At 41.5% G+C, this 6,000-nt stretch overlaps 1 protein-coding gene across 1 annotated transcript in view; it reads right to left on the bottom strand.

The window, feature by feature from the left end:
- hck (HCK proto-oncogene, Src family tyrosine kinase) overlaps positions 1–5,619 on the bottom strand; it is a 76,439-nt gene extending 70,820 nt beyond the window's left edge. The window contains exon 1 of the mRNA XM_048549958.2: positions 5,419–5,619. The gene's annotated coding sequence lies outside the window, so the exon portion shown is untranslated. The remainder of the gene's footprint in view (positions 1–5,418) is intronic.
- Between the last annotated feature and the right edge of the window lie 381 nt (positions 5,620–6,000).

Here is a 6,000-nt window from a genome sequence, read left to right on the forward strand (position 1 = left end):
TTATCTTGGAATTCTCCAGCATCTGCAGTTCCCATTATCTCTGATACAGATGGGAGTAGTCCGGATGAGAAGGCTACAAAAGTAGAAGACTAAGCAAGGCAACATGGGGAATGTTGAGATCGGAAATAACAAAGGCATGGATGAGAGTATTTCAGCAAATGAGCTAGGGTAGGGAGGATTGTTGGAAGTGGAAACAGGGTATTTAAGTAACGGCAACATACAAAGGATGACACTTTGGAGATGTGTAGACTATACAACGCATAGCAAAATGGACATCCACGTTGCATGATGGGGATATACCACAAGAAACAGCGTCATGGTAATCTTATAGATGATTGCATCAAAAGTCTTAAGGTAGCACTGCTAGTAGGAATTATACACTTTTAGAAACCAGCTTTTTGCTGACTGTGACATGGTTCCAGCCCTGAAATAGCATCACATCCCCAGTTCCTTTCCAGATCTTAGAACAAAGGCGATTTCCCAGTTTGAGGCAAATTTAGCTAAACTGTATGCAATGTGTTCCCCTTGATAGCTCCCTTCATTTTACAAGTTACACCACAACAGCAACAACATTTCACTTCCCAAAAATCAAGTATTTCATGTCAAGGTCAGTTTTCAGACAGATAACGTATTAATACCGTCAAAATGTAACAGGATACAGAATATAAATCGGAACAAGATGAACTGATACTGATAGTTCATCAAAATAAAACAAATTTGAATTTATGTAGTGATCACTAATAATGAAATACTTCTAAAAAGAGTCACTACCATTGAAGGAAAAAGGGTGTTTAATTTGCACGTTGGTGGAGTGTAAGGACAGCAATGTTCAGATAGTCTATTTTAGAACTGGGGTTGCTAAGGGGCAGACATTGCCAACAACAGACAAAGAACCTCCTAATTCTGCAACTAATAGGCATTTTAAAAAAAAATCTACTATCAGCGCAAGGTAGGCCTTTAAGATGTCATTTAAAATTTAAAATACTCAAAGTGCAACACTCCCTCAGTATTGCATTGAATTATCAGCCGTGATCAGATGCTGAAGTCTCTGCAGAGTTTGCAAATCCTGCAGGCGGCTGGGGAGAAGACAGACATTGCGGAGCGTTCGCTGAAACTGTAGGTGGAATTTAACAAAATTAATTCATTTAATCACCTAAAATATTATAAAGGAGTGTTCCAGTCGTAAGCATCAGTTCCAGAACTGTGCTGCAGTGTTTTTCCTTCGTGTAGCCAATTTTAGTCATTTTCGCACCGACTGACCTAATTTCCTTGAGCTTGATAAACATGGCAAGATTGATTTTTCTTTAAATTCACATGATATAAACGACGGCTTATAGTCTGTATGGAAATTGAACAACTGCTGCCATTGTTGGCCATTACATGTAGCCCACGAGCATCTTCCCGGCTGAGTCCAAAGTACAAACCGAAAGAACCATCGACGCTGAAAATCAGGGACAAAAACATAAGTTTCTGGCAAAGCTCAGCAGGTCTGGCAGTATCTGTGAAGAAAAAAAACAGTTAACATTTCAGGTCAGGTGACCCTTCCTCAGAAGTGAGAAGCTTGAGAAATTAGGTCAGTCTGTGAGAAAATAACTAAAATTGGCAATATGAAGGAAAAACACCACAGGCACAGTACTGGAACTGATGTTTATGATTGGAACAATCCTTATTATATTTTAGGTGTTAAATTAATTAATTTGGTGTTAAATTTCATTTAACAGTTTCAGCAAAAGCTCCAAACTCTTCAATCTTTGCAATATCTTAATTCACACCCCCTCACCCCAGCAGGTGCCTGCGGGGGCTGGAAACTCAGTGGAGTGCGTTGAGGATGGGTCACCGGACCCAAAACATTAACTCTGATTTTTCTTCAGAAATGCAGCCAGACCTGCTAAGCTTTTCCAGAAACTTGTATTTATATTCCTAAGGTGCTTCTGTTCCTGATTCACAAAAGATTTTTTCCTTTTGGGCTACACAACATGATTACCCTTACAAACTACCACTTGAACATGAAAGGTTCAGGAAATTGCCACTTTCAGGCTGTGTTGATTTTCCAGAATATCCACCCTCTAAGTATCATGAAAATGCAGAACATTGGCATATTAGAATTTCATCTCAGTGACAAAAGTTTCCACATGATAGTTTTTTTCCAAATCTTCCTTGACAAAATGATGGACTGTAAGGTTCCCCTGTGGGACTCAGATGACCACTAATTTGACTACTCACACAATGTGCAAAGTACTCTTGTATAAAGGGCATCAATAATTCATATTTCTATAGTATTCTAATGCATGATCGACCATTTAGCACAGTAATAGATGGCAAGAATATTACTAAGAGGGAGGGACAAAAGTCAAAATGTTAGGAACAGACAAAATTCCACCCAAAGAGGTGCACAAGTCAGCTTAAGATGGCAATGAAGTTGGATTTGAATTTGAAATCTGATCGTCAGAGATGGAAAGCTGAAAGAGACTGGAAACAAGGTTAACAGGGAGGTAAAGCAGAGCATCATTGAAGAATGTAAATGCTGACCGTGCTTCCACGTGAAGTCACAAAAGATAACACACAAAAGAAAAAGAAGGTGCAAGGAAATCCTGGTGTACATTACTGATGACAATGCAAACACTTGTGCAGAAGTCATTGGAAGCACAGGAATGAAATCAAGAGAAAGGCGTGGCAGAAAGATTGCTCATGGATGAAAGGCAAGCATTAAAGGGACAAGATCTCAAAAACAGGGGGTAATGAATTGCACGTAAATACAGGATGTTTCCAGTGATTCTGTCAAGTGCAGATTCAGACTGCACCTCAGCCAATTAGGAGATAAGTTTAATCCAAGTCACCCACTGGGAAACTAACAGGAGTGGATTGGAAGCCTGTTTGATATTCTGCCCAACTATTATTGGAGTTATGGGGAAGGGGGATGTGGTGGGAAGAAGGGAATAGAACTGGCAGGAATCCCATCTTGCCACTTCTCACCAGGTGGGTTAAGACCAGATTACTTGCTTAATGTTGTAGAACGTAGCATTCAAAACTGGAACCCTCAATCTAAGGGGATTTTTGAAGCTCTCACATTTATCTAATTTTCATTAGTGACAAGTTAGTGTCCCACAAATTGGACCAAAACTTGTGAAGCCAACAGCTATGAATGACACAATTACATTGGTCAACTTGTTCCATGACATGTGAATTTCAACAAAGTTGGTGGATGATTTGCACCAATCTGCTGTTACAGTCGCTAAAAAAAGGACCTTGTTCTTAACCTCTTCCGCCTTGCGAATTTCATGGTGTTAAAAATACACATTTGCAGGCTAATTGTCCATTAAACTCATGACCGAAAGTTACATGTTAATGGCATGAGTACCCTTTCAGTGGTGTAAAATGATTAATACCTTCTAGTCAAGCTCCTCTGGCCTAGAAACTGAAAACATTAAACTGTAGAGTCTCATTCCTCCAAGTAGAAGAGTTTAAAAAGGGCCGGAATAATAAAGTGTGGTGCTGGATGAACATAGCAGGCCAAGCAACATCTTAGAAGCACAGTTCTTTTTAAGAAGATTTTTAAAGCTTTAAACATGTCTTCTCTTCCCTCTCTGAAGAGAGAGTTGAGAAATCCTACCTGCCAGCTGGTGAGCAGATAGGAGACCCACATTACCTCCTTTCGGTAAGGCCATTCATATTAAATCTCCTGGATAGCAGTGGGTTTTCCTTGGGACCAACAACCCTGAGGCTGGAGCCTTCAGCCACTCAGAGCTACTGGTCACCAGAAGCTGCCAGCCCCACTGAATGGCAGCACCATTATGAAGGTGGAAGTCGCTGACAGCAGAAGATTCACCCAGTATTAACTGCTGGATCCCAAAAAGGTCACAGGTCAAGGATGGCAGCAGGAGAACCACACAGAGTGGGTACCGAGGAGAACAGAAGATGGTTCTCAGCAGGGCCAACTCTCTTTTCCACCTCATGTCAGATCCTTGATCAGGCACTAAGCACCCCTGAACACACAACCCTGTCCCACACCACCACCACATCCAATCCAACCTCCCTTGCACCAACATAGCGCAGAAAAACCTGGCACACCGTTCCTCGTCATGTTAACATGGAGAGGCAGAGAGCACCAATACTGTCAGCATGCAGCTCTTAGAAGTGATACTACTTGCAAAACTGAGGGCATCATTTTCACAATAATTGGGGTGGCCATCCATGAACATCTTCCTCTGGCTTAACTAGGGTGCAGGTTAAAACGTGGCTGGCTTCCCAGTCACTGTCTACCACAAACTTAACATGGGAATAGGTATTAAATCCTTCCATTTATTTATCTTTCTGCAGCAGATTTAACATGGAATTAAAAAAAAACTATTTTATGAATATTCCACTTTACCGAGTTAGAGGTACAGACAACTCCAGCTCCAAGCCTAGCACCCAGTTCTTTACTATTTTCTAAGACCATTTAATGCAGTTTTGTCGAAGTTGAAGTTAAACCCAAACACTTTTCCAACCTCGTGCAACCAGTTCCAAAACGATACTTGAAATTCTTCTCAATGCATTCTCCCTCCAAGCTATACAAGTGTTTATGGCGGTCGCGCCCATGTTAGCACATGAATTACTTTCATAAAAAGTTTATTTGTGCGAGTTTGACTCGTTGACGTTAACTTAGTTTTTCGCTCCACAAGACCCGAGTTGCTTCAACTTCTGTTTCATATTTTCAGTATTTGCCTTTTATTACGCAGTATGGTTTATTAACGAATCAAGTAATGGACAGTATGGAAATAGGAGGAGGCAGGACATAACAGAACCTTTTTAATCATTGGCCACAGTCCAAAGACCCCACAGTCATCTTACTGCATTAAAGAGAGAATCTACAATTAGCCCAAGTTAGACAGAGGTCTCACAACTCGTCTCCGGCTGGGGTGGCGGTGTGGGGGAATGCAAGGGATTTCCAGAAATTCCGCAGAATATTCCAACCCGGACACATCAATCCACAAAACCCCCTGTGTATATGTGTAATTCACTTCAAGGAAATGATCCACTGTTTCTCTGCGACGGTGCTAATTCCGCAGAGATAACGCCCTTTAAAAAAACTCCAGTTCCTCAATTTTCGTCGCTCTCTCGCTTCACCACTCCCCCCCCCCCCCCAAAAAAAAGCGCACCATCGACACAAGCATCTTTCTGTTTAACTCAGAAGTAATCGGCGGGCCATCCGACTGAAAGAGAACATAGCCCTCGGTGCGGAAGTAGCCCACAGACCGACACTTCGGGTCACTGTCACCGAGAGTTCCAAGCAACAAATCGCAATGTTATTAATTAAAATCACATTCGGACCACCCAGCACCGCTCCCTGCATTTAACTGACCACCTTTCTCTAAATAAACTTACGCAACCATTGCACAATACCTTCAACAAAAGTTTCAATTAAAGTCAAACATGTACCTTTATTTAATTCCTTATCAACTCTCAGCAAAATCTCCAGAGGGAGGGGAAAATGGTCGTCTGGATGCTTTCTCGCCTTGGTCACTAGACAGCACCGTAAAGTCCCATAGTTACTCACAGCTGGAGATTTCCAATACTTGCCTGGTCACTTATTACATTTCATGACCTATTTCCTGGTATGTGGTTGAGCTTGTGAAGGAGTTTTACTCGGCTGCCTAGTGACCACACCCCTGGAGTTGCTCATTGGTGCTGAGGGGAAGCCATGCTCATTCAGGAGGCGGTGTTTCGGACACTGTCAAAGTCTCACTGAGTTTGAGTTTCAACATCAGCTGCCAGCGTTATGATGAGGAACAGAAATACACCCCATTAGGCAAGCGACGAAAGCCTACTTAGAGCGATTAAAACGATCAGTAGGTATTCTTTGAATAAACTCTTGCAGTCGTTTTACGCTCTAGTAGACGGTTCTCATTCAAATATTCTGTTCAGTTTTTTTTCCTTATTGTAATTTGATGAGTCAATGATCTTTAAGAAGACTCCTCTCGTGAGAGTGATTCTAATACTTCTCAAACTGACAAATTGTTT

Source organism: Stegostoma tigrinum, chromosome 19, assembly GCF_030684315.1.
Source record: "Stegostoma tigrinum isolate sSteTig4 chromosome 19, sSteTig4.hap1, whole genome shotgun sequence".
Taxonomy (NCBI): domain Eukaryota; kingdom Metazoa; phylum Chordata; class Chondrichthyes; order Orectolobiformes; family Stegostomatidae; genus Stegostoma; species Stegostoma tigrinum.